Source organism: Macrobrachium rosenbergii, chromosome 50, assembly GCF_040412425.1.
Source record: "Macrobrachium rosenbergii isolate ZJJX-2024 chromosome 50, ASM4041242v1, whole genome shotgun sequence".
Lineage (NCBI taxonomy): Eukaryota > Metazoa > Arthropoda > Malacostraca > Decapoda > Palaemonidae > Macrobrachium > Macrobrachium rosenbergii.
The window spans coordinates 13,341,273-13,362,162 of record NC_089790.1 but is presented as its reverse complement, the minus strand read 5'-3'; the positions used below and the strand labels follow the sequence as shown (position 1 = coordinate 13,362,162).

Below are 20,890 nucleotides of genomic sequence, written 5' to 3'. Positions count from 1 at the left end.
GAACCAGAATTAAGTGAACAGATGACAACTAACTGTCAATGGTAATGAAGAAGACTGGCTAGGCAAGAGGACTATTATCAGTCTGAACAAATTTGAAACAGGATCTGGTCAAGGGGGACATGCAGTATTGGTAATGAAGCATTCCAAAGATCAGGATCATGACAGTACAATATTTCTATAAACTGGAAAATAAACACTTTGACTGCAGCTACAAGGACACAGTATTAACCCAGCAGTTCAAAAATGATTTAGAATAGCTCATAGAGGGGAAGGCAGAGACCTCCATTATGGTTATTTACTATTAACAATACACTGTCCATTGCAGGACAACTCTGGATGATCCCAGCAGAAAATATTAATATATGAAATTTGGCACAAAGTCCTACTACATGTTATGATAATTTCCCTTCCAAGAACCTGCTCTATACAAGATTTAGACATAATGAAAGTCAAGGAAAGACATAAGTATGGCAAGATATTAAAAAGGGAGACTCTAATGTGTACAGTGCAATCAACAAGTGATGGCATACAATAATTACAAAAGAGAGACTACGGATGGATTGATTGAGTGATTATGAAATTTGCTATGGTGAACAACATATAAAACAGGAAGCAGATGGCAAATGAAACAGAAAATGTAAAAGATTCTTGGATGATATTTAAAGATATCAGGGTTGTGTAAGGGAAATACAGAGAAAGCTAAGTGTGAAGGTTACAAGAAGGCATAAACCACATTGTTTACAATGCAGAACTTATGAGCCTTGAAAAATAGGCAAGATTCTTACATAAATCTAAATACTGAGGTGAAGCCTAATGTCTCCTTCGAAGGGAGAGTATGAATTTATCATGAAGTAGTTTAAGCAGACATCAAGAGACGACAAAATATGAGAGAAGAATCAAGATGGGATGCGGAGTGTACTCAACACAATAAGTTCAAGACTGCTGATCTGGATATGTCCTAATTTTAGAGACGGATGACCTGATGGAAAAATGAATAGAATAACACATGAAAAGGAAAATCCTATATGAAAAGGTACATTTCATAGCTGAACATAGATAATGGAGGAAGATGCAACAGACAGGAGCCTTGGACATGACACATTAGGTCTAATCACCTCATAAATATAGTAAATGCACAGATGAAATCAATCTTATGAAAGGTCATGAAAAGTGACCAGAGCAGACAGAAACTATCAACAATTGGTACAAAAATTGACCAGCAACACTTTGGTACTGTAACTGAACAAGATTGTATATCATCAAAATCCCATCCAAATACACAACAAAAATACATGTAACAAAATACATTTTCAAGATTTCTGTTTTATGTACTCAAAAGGGCAGAGTTACTACACAGAATACAGTACTGACAAGAAAATCTCCCAAGATTACATATGAGGAATGATGACTGTTCAATGGAAGTGTGACTCACCTTTCTGCAACCCGACTCTATTTGTTTCACTCTCAAGTGGACAACACAATCTTGCACACACAATAAAATGGAATGACAAAGGACCTTCACTCAAACAATCTGGTCTCAACGGAACCAATTATCAACCCTGATAGGAAGGTGACAAGAGTAAAAGGTAGTCTCCATCTGGGATAATGACACCATCAGGAGAGAATAAGACTCCACTAGAGTCTGTCATGATATCAACTTCTCAGAGAATGTTGGGTCACTCAGATGATGCGACTTTCCTGACTTTTTCTGTCATGCAGATAATGCTGAAATGGGTATCCTACTGCCTTCAACTAGTCCACCAAGAGAAGTGGGCACTGCTCAAAAGAGAACTTCAAAAGTTCACTTTGAAGGATGAAGCAAAACGAGAATTCCAAAATTAGCAGCAAGAGGAAACAGTGTATTTCATGGATTACCATTTCCACAAGTAAATAAAGGTGGCAACGACCTGGTGAACAATAGGAAAGTGCTCCCTAAACTCACAATGATATTGTAAGACAGAATAATTTCCATAAAAGACCAGGAGGCAGTACTGAACATTACTGAAAAGAAAGATATGGAGAAAAGGTGCCATATATGAAACCAATAACCCATAAAAAACATACAGGCCCCTATTTCAAAGTGGAAAAAAAAATGAAAGTGAGCTACATGCAATATGGGTCAAATGAGGATTAGGTCATAAGCATCAACAAGAAAAACATCAGGAAGAGTTAGCAAGGGGAAACAATATCCTAATTTGGCCTTTAACCTGGGATTATCCAGGGTGCATTTCTCAATCATCGTCAATTGGAGTCTAGTCACCTAAAACAGGAGGGTGTCTGTCACTAAAAACAAATTCTCAAGCCTCTGAAAGCACAGTCTCTTTCTTACCTACAAGTGAATAGGGAAATCATCCTTTGAGGAATGAGCAGTCATCTCACAAGCACTACAGTAATGCAGAGTGTTATCCTCTTAAATGATCAAGCCTTAAAAAGAAGCAAGCAATCTACGCACAGTTTTGGCCTAAGCAGTAAGCAAGAAAAATCCTTACAATGGTTGGCCCAGTAGGACAGATTTCATAGTACAGTACATGCAGTTGCTTGGAGGGAGAAAGGGTCTGAAAACAAGTTTCCAAAACAACAGCTGCAGGATGGATGCAATACAGTAGGTATGAAACAAGAGTGGAGAAAGAAAGAAAAGCAGAAGGCTTGTAGCAACACAAGGAGAGATAACAGAAACAAGTCCTTCAAAATCTTTCACCTGTTTCCAGAAGGCACGTCTGAGTGGCACCCTCACCCTCAATTCTACAATGGGAAAAACAAGTAGGATTTAGAATGATTAAATCAGGAGTAGGCAAGTTCATGAATGACTCTCATTCATATCTCATGCTGAGAGTTGCGTATATGGAATGTCTGACCTTGTTACAGGTTTGACCACAAGACTTCAAGCAGTACTGATGAGGAACAGGAGAGAAAAATGTAGAATAATTGGTTACTAAATAACAGTAACCCAAGAATGAAAAACATAGGCCACAAAAAAAAAAAAAAAAAAAAAACCTGAGGTTGAACATATACTGTACTACAGACATAGCCTAAAGGGAGACAATATGAACGAATAAAATAGACTGCCAATGACTATTTACTGGGAAACAAGCAAAACACAAAACACTGATAAAACAGGAATGAAAAATGAAAGTGATGAGCAAAAAACATTAAGGGTATGGTAATTTGATGGGAGACCAAGAACAATGTAAAGGGACAAAGAAGCTTGAGTCATACCCACTTCCAGGAACAACTCTCACACATCTGGAAGATTTTCCTCATGGCTGGTCTGCCCTCACATTTAATTACATAATGTGCCAAGCAATGTCTGTACAAAATTGTTCCCAAAATACTTACAATGGACAAAATAAAAACCAGAACTTGGTCTATGCCTGAAAATAACAATACAGTAAAGGCTTCTTGTAAAATAACAGGTTTGTTCTGGAGAGAGAGAGAGAGAGAGAGAGAGAGAGAGAGAGAGAGAGAGAGAGAGAGAGAGAGAGAGAGAGAGAGAGAGAGAGAGAGAGAGAGAGAGAACAACACATTTACTACCAATGAATCAAACACCAGACATTTTATTTAAAAAAAAAAAGTCGTCAAACATAACATCACCTTCACAATTTTTACAAACCCAAAAACAATTTTCAGTGACATAACATGAAGTGTAACAACAACACAATGGATTCTGAATTATTTTACACATTCTCTTGATATCATAGATGTAAAATTTATATCCTACCCACAGAGGGCATCCAAAATCTTTTTCACTATAAGCAGAGTCAGAGTAGAAAGACTCATTAAAACAAGTCATTTGTTTAAGTGTGACTTTAACACTACTGTATTTCTTTGAGATGCAAGAAAGAAAGGGAGAGGGGTGAAAGTTATCATCATTATTACTATTATATACATAATGCAGTTTAAAGGGACTCCCGAGTTACAATTTTCCACTCATATGGACCACCTGAGGATCTGTTTTCAAGTGAGTGGTGAAAATTTTAGCAAACAGAATGAAAGAACTAATAAAAGAGAAAGAAATAGCAAATAAGGCAGCATAAAGAGAAAAAGAGGTCCTGTGTGAGGCTACGAAAGCCCTGTGATCTATCATACCAAGTATTTCACGATAGCAAACAACTAAAATTTTATTTCAGAAACAAAACTATTTATCCTATGCTAGCCCAGTACCCTAACGTGGCCTAATTCATGCATAGTGATAAGTCCCAGACACCATAATCAAAGGAAGGTAAAAGAGGAGCAGCCTGGTCCAGTAATTCACTACATTCAAGAAGGGCCTACACATTGCTGATGGATTAGATTTTGATGATATGTTCAAACTTGTTTAATATTTGATAAACGTTGTCTGTTGGAAGTTGGACAATCACTAAAGATATATTTGACTGTAAGTGTTGATCTGTATTTTCTGCCTTCAGGGATTGGGTGGTCAAGTGGGTTTTCATCAACAATAATTTATTACTAAGCTTCAATGCCACTGATAGTTAACCAAACTATTCCTTGCAGATACAGGTGCAAAAAAGCGAAGGAATCAGAAGGGGAATTTGGTTACAAGTAATGGGTTTGTGAACAAATACAGTGTCACTTGTTGTTCACAAACCTGTTACTCTAACCTCAGCAGAAGGATCCTGAGCTGCTACCATGCCAACCAGGTGAAAGGATCCAGAAAGACCAATAACTAAGCTTGCTACAATGCCAACCAAGTGAAAGGGTCCAAAAGACCAAAAACTGAGCTCCCTACATAGTGAAATACAAAGAAACTAAAAATTTCAAAGGGGTTAGGAGCTGGACTGCAATTCTTCCAAAACAAGTGGATAATTTCTGAGAGATGTGAAGGATGGAAAATTTAGAAATAGCATACCTTGCAGATTGGCAAGTTGCAAAGGAAATCAAGATGAGGCAGAAGATTACTGACATGGAAACTTAAATGAAGCATATCTATAGGTAGTGCAACTAAGAGAACATCCAGTGAAAAACACAAGTTAAAACTGAACCGAGAGGACTTTTTTTACTCTCTTAATTGATCAGAATGAGCAGCAATAACAGCTGTAACTTTCTGAAATGCAGAATTTATAAACAAAATTAAAAAAAAAAAAGACCAAGCACTGAAAGAAAAGAGGTACAGACAAATCTGTCTATTAAAAAAGGGTTGAGGAAAAGTAATACTGGAAATGTGTTCAAATGTGGTAGCTGCAACATCTGGGATCATAAAGGCTCCTACCCAACTACATATTAGCTTGTATTCCAGTTAAAACTGCAGAGTAGTCACCAATCAACTGAGACAAGGCAAACACTAACATAAAAATAAAATGTCAAGTCAACTACTGGGGCCTAGTGCTCTTTTTCTTTCTACAGTGTTTTATTATAGTGTCCAGAAAGTCATACAAGAAAGGCTAAGTCAACAGACAAAAGTAAATACTAAACAAAGAACACATTTTAAGAGTTGTTAAATTTTTTTGCATCTCAAAGAAATGACCCTAAAATCTCACACAAAATACTTCTAAAAACCATAACTGATAAACTACCACTCATGATCATGCCATATACAAGTATGGCAGACACAAACCACCACACCTAATATTGTACAGTACACAATTTTATGAGAAACATCACAATATTAGATTTGTTAGAGCTGAAGGAAAAAATTTACTAAGAAGTCCAACAAAGAGAAAAATAAACTAGTTTTTCTTCATCTTCACAGCTTAACCAAGAGTTGGAAAAATTATGTTTTTAACTGCTATCAAGCAATGAAAAAATAAACTAAACCACTGATGTAACTTGCACTTTTAGCTATAAAATTATGAGAAATACAAAAATGCCTAAAACCAATGTGACATTACATGTAAAGAAACCTACAATGAAAAATACTCTTACTAAAAAAAAATTATTGTCAAAATATTTCACAACAAAATTAAATAAGGCACCTTTACACTTATGGTACAGTCATTTAACAAGCCTAAAAATTTACATTGCCGGAACTTTTCTGGACTTGCCCTGGGATAAGATATCAAAATATTACATAACCTGTTTTACTATAAAGTAAATTAAACACTTAACTCTCATATGGGCTGACTTCAATAGTTTGTTTTTAACAGCAAAATTTAAATTCCATTAAATAAATTGTTCTTTAAAAATGTATAACAGGATAACTTAAAAATGCTGAGGGTTCTCAACAAACTTTCATGACAGAAGTGGAAGAAGTCTCATATTTTCAACTCAACAATAATATGCTTCTATTTAACATTCTTTTAAAAAATAATTACTGTAAGTTTCTTCACTGGGGAACTGGAGGACAATAGATGAGGCCTATTTGTCTACCTTAGAAATGGTGAGGCTTGGCAATCTTTGTGAAAGATAAAAACACTGAGCAACGTAAAATAAGCAGCAAAAGGAGACAACTGAAAATTGAAGAAAGCCAGATTGAAAAGTAAAATGCAGAAAGCAATGCTGCTGGGGTTGAAAAACACCAAAGAGAACCTTTAGTCCCATCTACAGTGAGCCATGCAATTTGCAATGTGATTGGTAGCCCTGAACAAGACTGTCATGGATCAGAAACAGCTACTGTTGTCAGCAGGTAGGCCTAGAACCAGCAAGACACCAAAGGAACTGATGACCTGAGCACTTCATGTGTACTCTGATAAAGGCTAAGGTTCTGAGGGACAACAAATAAGAAGAGATTTCAAATTCTGGCAAAGAATAGGCAGAGAGAATAGCAAAGCCTATGAAGAGAAGAGGAGGGAAGTTAAGAGGCAGATGGCTGAGAGGACGATGCTGTGGCAGATATAAAATCAGAGGGAGAATATGTCTGGAATAACATGACAGTAAAGAAAACATAAGATGTGAAAGGGAATAACTAGAATAAAAAGACAGGGCAGAACAGTGAAGGAAGTGCTGCAAGATTCTTCTGTGAAGAGAAATAACATGAACTGGAGGATATTGATATGATAAAAGGATCAACACAGAATCTAACATCTGAGGAGGTTAGGCAAATCCTTCACATGTAAATATAGCGGCAAGAGAATTAATCGTTAAGGAACTGAACATGAATACATGAAGATAAAATGCCTGTTGAAAATGAGCAAACATTTCATACATTTAGAACAAGTTTAAAGGACCATTAACAAGCAGGATAGAATTCTGTGTGTTGAACTGACGTAATGGAAACAGCAAATAAACACCAACACATAGACATCTACAAATACATACAAATGAAGTTTATAAATGTAAACAAGAAAGACACAAGAAGGATGGGGCAATGCACTTTACGGTAGCATTTTAGGAGCAGATGGGACCAGAGGAACAAGTAAGATACATATTATATGTAAAGGTTAAGGTAACTCATTACAATGAGCAAAATACAGGCAGTCCCCAGGTTACGCCGCGACAAAAGCCAAAAAATGGCGTAACCTGAGACATCAAAAATCTTAAGAAAACCTTACTTTCCATCCTTTGGATGTCTTGAAAACAATGTAACATGCATTTTGATTGAGCTTTTATCAAAATACCTCCTAATTTTTACCATTCTGCCACTTTGGAGCCATATTAAAGTTCCAATCTTCTGTCAGACTGGTGATGGAACGTGTGCTGTAACCCGGGGAATAATTTTTGATAAATATATTTGAAGAGTGACGCAACCTCAGAACGACGTAAGCAGAGTCCGTCGCAAACTAGGGATTGCCTGCACAGAGGAGGAAGACTCCTCAAACATGGTGTACTCATCACAGGTGGTGGAAGAATGGTTTAAAAATCTGTTTCAAATTAACAACTACATAAGAAGAATCATGCAAGGGATGGAAGTCAGTATATCTTGAGAAAGCATTGAATGGGGTACCCAGACAAGCAATTAAATATGGCATTACAAAGGAAAATGGCACAAGAGGACTTAATACTTAAAAGTGTTGGAACTTTATCATGATATGACAAAGTGAATATTGTAGCAGAAACATTCAGTGAATATAAGATAAACACTGGTGCCCATCACAAATCAGCACAGGGCCAAAGACTGTTATTCACAGTCACAGAGGATATTGCAGAGAAATGAAGAGAAGGCCTCTAGCAGCTTCCATCTGCAATGTCCTGGTGTTATTGGCTGAGTCTGAGAAAGAATCCTTACAATATTTTTTGAAAAACTGAAGACTGCCATGAGGACTTAAGGTTAAGGACTGAATATCAAAACAAGCAAAACTGAATGTATGATAAGAAAGGGAGCTAGGGGCAAGGTACAGTCTGCAACCACATGGAAATTCTGACTGAAAGCGCACCAAGTATAAGACAATGAAGAAAACTCTTCAAACATCTATCCAAGTACAGTATGAGGAAAACCTGGTATAACAATGTGGGTGAAGATGAGTAAGATGTGTAAAATACAAACAGAAATTATTCCAAAGTAACCATTTATATGATAGACATAATGATAACCTCAGAATTGACCTTAAGAAAAACCAAGCCAGAGGTTATAGGCTCAGCCCCAGCACAAAATACAGAGTACTAAAGATTCTCTTTGGTATCCCTTCAGCCTAGGGTGCATTGCTCTCTGTGTCATATTCTTCATCAGTTATAGAAGTTAGATGTCTAACTTCAATAATTTTACCTCCTTTTATATGTCATTCTTATTCAAGACAAATAAGAACAGTGAGTCTAGCAATGTGACTGAAACCAATCTCTTCAGGTGGATGGTACTACTGTACTTGCATGTGCATGTTATTGGAAGTGTCTCCAAAATCCAAACCCTTGGAAGGTTGCTGGTGACTAAGATGAACATTACAATTTTGGTCTTTCAGTAACCTGTAACGAAAAAAATTAGTATAAATTCAATGTCGTAATATGAACAAAAATTTCAGAACAAAAATAAGTATAAATTCAATGTTGTAATATGAACACTTTTTCATAAAACAAAATGATGCAATTACTTGAAATACTCTTGCCTTAACAACTCATGTCCTGACTAGAACCTTTAATTTTATGTTAAATTATTATCTGGATACAAATACCACAGCCAAAATTATTCCTGCACCTACAATACTAGACATCTCTAACAACAAAAGGGAATGGATTTGAAATCTCTCCAGCCATGGAATACACAAACCACTTGTTACATTTCTGCATAATGCCCAAAATGGAGCAGTTATTTTTGTGGAAGAAAGAACTGTGTACAGTTTCTTCTCATAAGAAATTATACTGTCCCCACTGAGCAAGGGGAACTGCAATCCATATTCTCATTCTCAGTGTGGTTTAAACTGCATGTGTGGTTTGTGAGGCCAGTGTTTTATGGTAGTATACTGTTGCATTTTCTTCAGTTTTATCTATTTATTTATCTATTTTTTAAACCATTTTTTTTCTAATAACTTACCTCTTGTTTATGTACTTCCTATTACCTTCTGTTGTCTTTCAAATAAACGCCATATTCTTTGGAAGCTTGAATTTCAAGTCAATGGCCCCTGTGACTTGTTCCATATATATAGGGTTCATCTCCTGAACAATAATAATAATAATAATATGGCTGAGTTTTATCAGTTTTCCTTATAATTCACTTCTCCTGAGCATCAATATTGGTCAACAATTGGCCAATGTTCATATTTTGATGGATATAAACAGCATATTTCTTACAGCGGAAATTCTTTATTTTACTACTACAGTAGGTTACTGAAACCTGGGTTGTATATCTATTGATTTTCATCTGTGCTGATGGTATTTTCTCAGTGGTATTTCTTTTTTTGAAGTCTATTTCTGGTATTTTTAGTACTCTTTCTGTCGGCATGTTTCGATCTGGAGATATAGTGCATGTGGCTTTATTTATAGCATGCTCTGAGCCAGTCAAATTTTCATTGGTCGCCTCCAGCAATTCTCCTCTCATGCAGTGATGGTTGTGTGTGCTCTTCCGTGTGAGTCCTGGAGTGCATGTTAGAGAGTGCATTTTTAGGAGGGTTGCTGCCCGCAGATGGACGCTCCTCACTGGTTAGCCCATCTGGGGTGCCAGTGGGTGCCACCCTTTGTGCCAACATCGGGAGAAGGAAGGTCTCCTGTGTGGATTGAGACTTGGTTTCTCTCTCCCGATGTGTAGGGCTTCCAGGAGGCATAGGTGGTGATCATCGGTCACTTGATCTATTGTCTCTATGTTAGGGATAATGTTATTCCTTTTTATTCTTGGGTTATGAGCAGTCCAAATGTGATTAAATAAGGCACCCTCCTGGGCATGACAGGAGATTCCTCTTGGAGAAGCCCATCGTAGTCATACCGATTTAACGAGCTGAGGCACTCTCGGACAGGGCATTTGTATCGGTAGACTACATTGGTTTTCTTCAAAGGATCCTGCTTAGAGGGGGGGCAGGGTTATTTTTCATCACCAGGCTGCTGGTTTTCTTATTCCTGTAGAATATGATGAGTTTAATCTTCAATGATGGTCCTGAGGGCATGTTTGTCTTTTCTATATCCTTTAAGGAATTTTCCTTGGTAGAAAAGTTTGATATCATCAGAGGCATGTTTGTCTTCTTTATATCCATCTGTTCACGAATTTTCCTTCGTAGAAAAGTTCGTGTATCTGTTATCAGAGGATCTGGACAACACGTTCCAGTTTTCATGGGTCTCAGTGATGGTACCATCTGTGGCTTGCGACACAGGCGCTGATGGCACTTGCTCTATATCCCTCGATTCACTCCCTCTCCATTTAAGACATGCCCAGGTTCGTGGTTTTGTGTACAGTACACCTTTGTGATGAAGCATTCTCCTGTTGCTCGGAAGGACATCAAGGAATGGGAGGTGAGCGATTGGGCTATACAGGCAGTCCCGGTTTCTCTCAGGGACGGTTCCGATTTAGACACATGCGTTCGAGGGTTTCGGCACCTTTTCAAATATATTCATCAGAAATTATTTCAAGGACATCAAGGAATGGGAGGTATGTTCGGGGTATATTCAGTTGTGAAGTTAAGACAGCTGAAGAAATGTGGCCCCAAAATGGCAGAATAATCATAATTTGAAGGTTTTTGATGTAAAACTCAATAATAATGCAGTTTATATCGTTTTCAATGCACCCAGAGCATTTTGTAAGGTTTTCTTATGATTTTTGACGATTTTCGAAGATGTTCCGGCTTACGACGATTTTTATTACAGTATAAGAAAACGGAACCCCGTGTATGTAAACCGGGACGACACCATGTATTCAATTGTAAAAGTTAAGACAGCTGTGGGTGTGGAAGGCATGTCTCAAGCTCTTATTTCTTCACTTGTCTCAACGCGCTGAACTCCTTGGTGTCATCGATGTACAGCACACATATTCATCTTAAGGTGCCCATGTAAAAATTTGCTAAGAGGACTCCATGGTCTTTATCAGTATAAGAAAGTCACAAATGTACCTTTGTTACGACATCTTCATCAGGCTGAACAAGTGAAGTTTCTCAAGTCAGGGTGTGTGTTCCATACCAATTGTCTTCAACTTAGTCTTTGTTTCTTGATATTTATATAAACTCTTAACAGGGAGGAACAATTCATCATGAAGGTGTACACCAATAGTCTCTTTGGACATGGTCAAAGACCAGAGGCACAAATCCCTTGTTACGATCAAGCATAAACATAGTTTAGTTTCTCAAGTTAGGGGTAGTGTCTAAGCAATGGCTTCCTTAGTCTTTGTTTCTGATATTTATATAAACTCTTACAGTTCACAATTCATTACAGGAAGAACGTTGTACTGCCTCAAGAGTCTGATCAAATACCTGACCAGTAAAGTATAAAAATGATAAAATAAACATCTCAACACACACAAAATATTATTTTTCCTCTCTTTATGAAGGCCCTTTCCTTCATCTAGAGTCTAACTGATTTGGTCAAGAGATGTCAAACTGTATAGTCTGGGAGGACCATGTCTGACCTGCTCTAAAGGCATAAAGACGGATAAAATAAAGATCTCAATGAATATCTGCATTCCCCTCAATGCCACACTGAGTTTGGTCCACTGAGATGAAACCTAGTCTGGAGGACTAAACGCTGAAAAATTCCTTGACAGTTAATTACTATGAAAGTAATAGTAATCTGATACAAGTTGTGGGGAAAACATATCAGATATGCAAATTAAATCAGCAATGAAACAGCAGCACAAACCATTTCAGAAAAACTAAAAAATGCATCACAAAGTCTGAAATGTCAGTCCAGGAAGACACCTCATTCCTTAGGAAGGAATTAATGACTAATGACTCTTGGTGTTGCAGATCACAAAAAACTATCCAAACCAGCGTTGTCTCTTAACTAATCAAACAAAATATCTCAAACAGATGGCAGTGGTTTTGGTGATGTTGGTGTTCTCACAAAAATGTGTCACAGATCTTGAAAAACCTGCAGCTCTTAAGATCAACCTTTGAAAGCCTGAAGCACCTGATTTCAACTCCCTTTACCAGTGTGTCTGGTCACTGAACCTACCCAAATCAGGTACCTAGACCAAATGACAAAACAGAACTACACATACAAAAGGTAATATCAGCATACCAGCTCCATTCAAGGCCCACAGTTTTTCCACACATTAACATCTCTTAGGTCCAGTATTCTACAAAACATGGAACAATCCCCAACTGCTACTATGCTTTCACCTAATATAGTATGTAGACTTTCCTTTTAACTTAAGTCAGTCTCCAGCCAGAACTCTGCCTGATAAAAGTAATTTAGTTGATTACACATAATGTGACACCATACCGCATCCAGAATTCTCCTCCAAGAAGTGTGTTCACAAGAAAATAACTTCTTAATTAAAAAATAAGACATTAAAACTACATGCCAATAGTATAGTACATTACAGTATTCAGTTTCAGATATTATACTGTACTGTGTCTACTATCTAGTTCTTAAAATTCCTTCTCCAGGCTTCTTCCTTAGTAATATCTAACAGTAACTTACATTTACCTCTTTGGAATATCAATAATTTAAAGAAAAACTAACCTTACCTTAGGTTTTAGCAAATGAAGGTTGATATCAGTGACGTCTTGAAATCTCTGGAAGTAGAATTCCATCAGCTCCTACAAGGGGAGGCATACTTGAATCGAACTCCATGGAGTGATGACTTGAGGATAGACCTGAAATAAGAAAGAAACTTTGTCACCTTCAAATGATATGCATACCTGAGTACCCTTCAAAATAAATAGCAGAGAATAAAGATTTTAGCTCAGTAATCTGAAACTAAATCCCCACAAACAAGGATGTATAACTCCTCAAAATAGTACAAAAGAGAGAGAATTTTGTCTCACTCAAACACGAAGACTTTTCAAATCCCTGACTATTCAAAAGCCACAAGTACAATTTAAAGCAAAATGTTATCTTTGAACATAATGCCACCTATACTTACTTTAAAACAGCTGTACATTCTGTCAATAAAACAAGAGCCACATGCATAAACAGTCAGACTTCATTCTCCTACAGTCAACGTACTGTTACAGGAATTGACCATACCTGAAATTAGAAAGGAGAAGCCTTCAGTCACCTCCAAATAAATGGCAAACCAGAGTCACCTTAAAAATAAACAGCAGAGAATATAGAGTTTACCTGTGTATAACTCAATAAAAATAGTTGGTCAAGACCACTGAATCACACTTTGAGACTCATACGACTCATCAAAAGAAAGCATTCTGGAAGCAGAACTGGAAACAGGAGGAACAGGGTAAGGCTATACAAGTTGGACAGCTTACAGGTGGGAGGGCCCCCAAGAGGGAAAGAACAACAACACTGAATGTGACATAGCTAGGGTCTATGAAGGAGCAGTGCTGAGTCTTCAGTACTGTTTACAGTGTGCCAAGCAAGGCACTGTAAGTAAACCCCACTAGAGGGGAATGGAACAAGTTCGATTAATGACACTGTACTGGGGGACATTTGCCAATCATAAAAGCATTTACTCTCTGACACTATGAAAATCAAAACAATACACAACCTACCCACCAGCCAACCTACAAAAACTGACTACCTACTAGACTCCAAACACTAGTACTAACCATCCTTTCCCACTCTACTTAATGACAAAATCATCTTTAACTGTTGTCCTTTTGTATAGTACGATGTTGTACTGTATATTACAATTCTACACACTTTCAACAAAATACAATACATCCTTTGTGTCTTCCTACTTAAGCCAATAAGTTATGTTATGTTTAGATGAATTTCCAATGTAAATCTGTAACATAGCAACATTGCAACATATGTGCATCTTATATTCCTAGATAATACAGTACAAGCCCTGTAACAGCATGCACAATATTATCCAATCATATGCTGGTGCTACCACATTACCTTCTGAACTTACATTTAAACCATGGATTATGAAATGCAGAAAGCCCTTTGTTGATGAGCTTCAGACCGTCATTCGATGGGCAAAATTCCATGAAGAGTTAGTTTATTTCTGGTGATTTCATTTATCGCTATAATGTATTCAGATCCCGTTGCTAACCAATTGGTTCTTAGCCACGTAAAATAAGTGTAATCCTTCGGGCCAGCCCTGAAATTAATCAGCTCAGTGGTCTGGTAAAACTAAGCTATACTTACTTTACTTTATGAAATGTCCAGTTAAGCCTTCAAAGACGTTCATCAAAGTTCATCAAGTGTTCACGTCAATCCACAGAGGGTAAAATACAACCTTAACTAGCGGAATAGTAAGAAAATAATTCACTAATAACTTTAAACTTCATTTAAAATGCAATATAAAATTTCTTTGCAGTTTTATTATTTACACATTGCTTTACAATAAAATGTAGAGCAGAGCAGATTTTACCAGTTTAGTGAACTTTTCCGTGATATCAGGTAATTACTTAAGTTTACATTTCATCAAAGCTACTATTTGGGAGAATGCCATCCTGCCAGGCAACATTTGAAAATTGACACATACCGTACATTAAGCAACAAGGTTAAATACACCCAATTACAAGATTTATACTTGGCCAAAAATAGCCATTTCAACTTTTATTCAAGTACAGATGGCAGTGCAACAGACAACCTCTTGTCCTTTTGTAGCTCAGACTTTAGGAACAGGCTGGTAAAAGGGCATGGATTTATTATGAAAAAAGTGACAGACTGCCCCTTAATGGAAACAATGTTATAAATCAAGAAAAACAGAAGTGGGATGAGAATTCCAATGCTTTCCCCCCCCCAAAATAATAGACAAAAAGCTGTTGCTGAAAAATGCAGTCCAAGGATCAGTGATTTCCACGTTTACGAGATGAGGAATCCTGATGGATGTTACGAGGGCACCAGACAGGCAGAGGAACGTACAACATTGTCGTCTGCTTTTGAGTTTCACAGATAGTTTCAATGAGAGTATTTTCATGCTTTCCCACAATGCCTCAACCAAGAAAATAATAATTCAAGGTAGTTTTGAGCCTTAATACTTCCTAACTTCCTGTATCAATTGCAAAATTAGCTGTCAAGGGCACTTCAAAGACAGCAACTTTATTTTTTTAAATGTAGTTCGCTTTCACCTACTGCAGGAGCCCTTCCCAATTTTACAATTTAATCTCCCTTAGCAATACATGTGTGTTCAAAAAGACAGACCAAGTTCTGATCTTGCAATGCAATTGTAAGCCTGCACCCACACAAATAATATGAAAATCAAGACTATGCCAGTCATGTTGGAACAGTTATTGTGAATATTTACAAATATAATTCTAAAGCCGGTCTCCAGCTGGTATCTATGGCAATTGACGTTTTTCTATGTTATGGTTACTTTACAAAATTTCAAAGTAATATTTTGTACTACATTACTGTAACTAAGCTGTCATTGACCTTTGAAAAAAAGCACCTTAAAAAACACAGGGTATGTCTAAATATTCATTCGCGGCAAGCCCCCACCCCTCCATAGCTAATACTGTCAAAATTGTAACCAGTAATACACCTAAAAATACCAGTTCATATATGTCAGTCACCTGCATAGGTGTTTGGGTTAAATTTTGCCTAACATAACTGTTGAGAAACACTTAAAATGCTCACACCTACCACCTGGTTAGGTTATTCAAGTACCTTTTCTTCAAGGTCAATCACAGCTTACTTAGGAATATCAATATTCCTAACAATTCTTTAAAAAGCAAAAAATCATGAAAAAAATCCAATTGCCTATAGAACAACTCTGCACGGCTTATTACCTTGGAAATTGAGTTTTTCTGTAAATATCAGTGCTACTTGAAGGAGGCTGGTATTGTTTATACTACAGTGTTATGGTTACTTAACAAAATTTCACAAAATATAACAACTACATTACCCTGCAAATTACAGTTAATGTCAATTAAAAACAAAGAGACCTTAAAAAACACAGCATGATTAAATATTCACAAATTATATACCACCCACTAGATTACTGTCAACTTCAATTACATATAATACAGACCTTACAAAATACAGTTCCTCGATATGGGAACTGCATAAGCACACATGCCATGGGTTGATAAAACCTAACATAACTGTTTCGAACACTTAAACTCATTTCAAGGTCTGGTTAGCCATTTTGCAAAAACCATTTTTCTTTGATTGGCCTAACTTAAAATATCAATATTCCTAAAAGACAAAGCAAAATCAAAAGAAAAATCCATGAAAATACCAACTCTGCATGGCGTAACCTGGAAATTGAGTTTTCTGTACTTTTGCCGTGTTAGCTATGAAGGAGGGGGTGTTGTTTATTGGCGGTCAATTATAAGTAACCTGATTACCTTTATTTTTCCCTGTTAACAGGGGTTTGCGTGGTCATGGGAGGAGAACAGACATGTTATTGTTTGATGGCCACCCTTTGGTTCTCTGCAAGAAAAATATAAGTTGTAATGTTCAAGAAGGGACTGGCTGGGTCTTCCTAAAATAACCAAAGGAACTATACTGACCTAACCTAACCTAGTAGGCCATGTTACTTATCAGGGGGCTCTGCCTCCCCAGACACCCTGGTGAAACTCCACTTTTTACCCAAAGTTCCCCTACAACAGTGCAAATGTGCGACAGCATTCCAGGATGGACAGCATACAATAACATGTCAGTTCTGAGGTTAAATACAGGTTAATTACAGTCGACTGCCAAAAATTAACAGTAAATTCTTGACATATTTAAAACCAACTGAAATGACCTAGCCTACTCGACATTACTAATTTCTTGCCTGCTATGCAACCAGTCTACTAGGCCTAATAACATTTCCTCAGCCTTGTTCATTCCCCTGACTTTCCATTATTAGCCTAGAAAATATTTTACATAAATTCATGGGAAAGTAACAAAACCGCAAAATGAAATTGGCATCCATTCAGAGATTAAAACACATAGACTACTCATGGTAGCCGGCTCCATATTGCCACGATAGTATGACTAGTCTCAATCAACTACATATATTTAATTACAGGTAATTAAATACGTCGAAATGACTTACGGGGTCTGTTATAATAATTTATTTCCCGAAATTTCAAACTCTCCAAAATTTGCCCGACATTAGCCATGCCTTGGCAGACCCTGCCATAAAACAAGGTTATATTCACTATTTCTCCGCCATAAAATAGGGTTGTTTTCACCGTAATCTCAGTTTAAGACAACGCCCAACCAAAAATATCCGTAATTACGACTCAATTACTGTAATCTTAACTCACCTCGGATAAAATGGCATATAGACGTCAGTGCAGGTAGTAGGAGATACGTCAAGGACTCGAGAGTCGAGAATCGAGGACCGAGGGTGAACTTGAAGAATTGCAAACAAAGATGCAGTTTAGTTTCCAGGTGGGTATTTTTTCTGTTTTTATTCACGTATTATTTAGTCCATTTTTTACTCATTTTATCGAAAAATGTACGATTATTTGTTATTTTTCGGGTATTTCCAGTGCATTATTCTGCACTTTTGCGTTTCTCTTAGTTTGAATTATGCCAAGTCTTCAGATTCTTTTAAAAATCTGACTGCCGGCCGAACTTGCCGAAGCAAAGTTCCCATTCCCAATGACAGGGTCGGTAGTGCAGGTTGCCAGATGCTTGGCGTGACATTGGCGTCCAGTTTGGCACAAGCATTATCAGGATTTGGCAGTTTTTGACAATAAAACAACCAAAATTGGCAATGTTTTTAACAATTTTTATTAATAATATCCAATATTTCCTAAAGTTTTTAATCAATAAATAAATAAATACCTGGCATCTTTTTGAATAACTGAGAACCAAAGCGATTATCTCTGTTGTTAAACATCGAAAAGGAAGTTAGCAAACATTTCTTAGCCATATATCAATTTGGTATACAGACTTTAATGCATATTAACATCAGTTTCTGTCACCAAAATCTGAAAAAGTTGGAAAAAAATTACAAAGTACCTTGTTAGAAGAAGTAAATATGATACATAATGTTGACGAATTTTCACTGAATAATACCAAACCTATCTACTTCAACAATAGTGATTTTATGACAATTAATATTCAAAATTTTCACAAATAGCAGTAAATTCTTCCATTATGTTATCATCTCCCTCGTCACTTTAGTCACTGGTATTATGATCTGGCCTTTCATACATGCTGGCATTAAATCTTTTAAGCATGTCATCTGTAACGTGAAAATCTTTACAACAGAATTATTCTTCATAGTATGCGATCTTTTCATCAAAATGCTATTAAGAAGATGAAAAGCAGTTTTGTTTCTCAATTTTGATTTGGTCAATGAGACCTGGCTGAAAACTCTCTCTACATAGGCATTTGAGATGGGTAAACATTCAGCGCTCAAAACCAAAGAAGGTTACTCTCTAAAAACAAGTTCTTGAGACAATACACATGGCACCAAAATTTGTTCATGTCTTTAAGCTTTTTAGAGAATCGACGTTCTTCACATGGGTATTATTCACTGGGCCGTGTCTAGTCCGCCATGAAAGCCTTAATTTCAAGGTGGTAACGGAATTCGTAACCTTATCATTCACTGAGTTTTCCTCAAACCAGTACATATACACTTTTACTGAATTATCGTTCCAGTTTTTAGGCAAATTTCATGCATATTGTATTATAATTACCGGATCCATTCTAACTATGCAGTCACAATTCTACCGTGCCGGTATAACGACAACCTCCGAGGAGGATCTTCCCTTGTGGCAAAGGTGAACTCAAGGGATGGCTTCCCTTGGGCCCTCCAGGGCTTTCAACCCTTGTGGCTCAGGTCTTCCCCAGCCTGGCAGGAAACCTGCCTCCCTCCAGGGAAGCAGGCTCTGAGGAGGTCCTTCCCCTGACAAAGGGGCCCCTCAAGGGATGGTTACTCTAGGGCGCTTTTGGGCCCCATCACCCTTTGTGGTTCAAGTCCTTCCCAGGCCCGCTTCCCCAGCCTGCCAGGAAACCTGCCTCCCTCCAGGGAAGCAGCCTCTGAGGAGGTCCTTCCCCTTTTAAGGGTGTCATTAAGGGATGGTTACCCCTAGGGCACTATTTGGTCCCATCACCCTTTGTGGTTCAGGTTCCTCCCCAGGCCCGCTTCCCCAGCCTGGCAGGAAACCTGCCTCCCTCCAGGGAACCTGCCTCTGAGGAGGCCCTTCCCCTTTTGAGGGTGCCCTTATTTCCAAAGTTTTTTTTTTTGTGATAGAACTTTCCAAATATCATGTAAATAAAACCGTAAAGTCAATATTGCTGTCCACTGGAAAACTCCCGCTTCATCTTATATTTATTCGCCTCTCAACATCTGAAATGGATGAAGACCTGCAAAGAGTCAAAAAGTGACCAAAACATTATCCCTTCACAGCATCTTTTTTTCCCCCTTCAGACCTTCATCTTTCCCTCTCCCCTCCCCCCAACCCCTACCTCACTTCCCCTTCTACCTACAGCCATGCTATAATGAACATCCGAAGAAGAGCGCCTTTCTGAACGATTCCCGTCACTCAACTTCATCTTTCCGACCGACAGGTAACCTTTGCCTGAACTGACGCTGATCGAAGAGGCAGTGCAAATTTTCTGAGAGAAGTGAAGATGATCATTGCATCCAAAGGATGACTTACGGGGAAATCATCTGCAGATTTAGATTACCTTCAAGGTTAGTAATACGTCAATTCATGCTCTTGCTGATGTAGAATATTTTTCAAAAGAGAGCAGATGGTTCATTATATCACAATTATAAGAATTTTTATTTGTAACATAGGTAATTAAAATGGGAAATGATGACAGCGCTTTTGCAGTCAGGGCTGCCTTCGTTATTTCAATGTGATGTAATTCATTCAAATTTTTCCCCAAATTTTCACGTTTCCTTCATATGAAATAAGCATGTTTATATAGATTCTCTTAACCTCTTAATTCTTCTAAAAGTTGAATTTTGAAAATTATGTATCAAAATATCCAAAACTGAAGGTGATAGAATTAATATGAAAGTACACCAGAACGTCTGAAAACTTTCCAGTACTTCATTAGTGGTTTTGTACGCAGGTTGTTTTTGTCCCAGTTAATATTCACTTTTTCGCTTTTAAGCAACACTAGAATTAGTTGCAGACGTGAACTCAAATAGATGAAGACACCCCCCTACTTACGAACGTTCAACTTACAAACATTCAGATAACAACAAATGGGATCGCAAATTAAAATTTTGTCCTGAGCACTTCCTTTTGCCACTCGTAAGTTCAGATTTCGTTTTGTGTACCTATTTTGTACATACAGTACTGTATGTACAGTGTTTTGTGTTTTAGGATAAAAAAAAACATACAACACTGAATTGATTTTAGATCATACTGTACTTAAATAGGCATGAGGAGTAGAGGAACCAACTTAAAAACAATTTTTATACAAATTGCCGTCCGGAACGTAACTTGTTTGTAAAAGAGTGGTGTTTGTGTTTGTGTACACACACACATATATGTATATGTGTGTGTATGTATGTATATGTATTTGTCTGACTTTTGAAGAGTATTTCGTTAATTAGTTCCTTCGTAAGACCAATCTTTAATCAATCGATTCCATTTTTCTTTCTGCTTAACACTTGCAGCTACCTTTG

The 20,890-nt window shown here is 37.3% G+C and overlaps 1 long non-coding RNA gene across 1 annotated transcript; it reads right to left on the bottom strand.

Annotated features, from left to right (window-relative positions):
* Window positions 1-5,653: 5,653 nt before the first annotated feature.
* LOC136832642 (uncharacterized) lies at window positions 5,654-17,897 on the bottom strand. The gene is made up of 4 exons (XR_010851272.1): window positions 17,556-17,897; window positions 13,310-13,413; window positions 12,912-13,040; window positions 5,654-8,772 (listed from the first exon to the last, which is right to left on the bottom strand). It is a non-coding gene; the product is annotated as an uncharacterized lncRNA (long non-coding RNA).
* Between the last annotated feature and the right edge of the window lie 2,993 nt (window positions 17,898-20,890).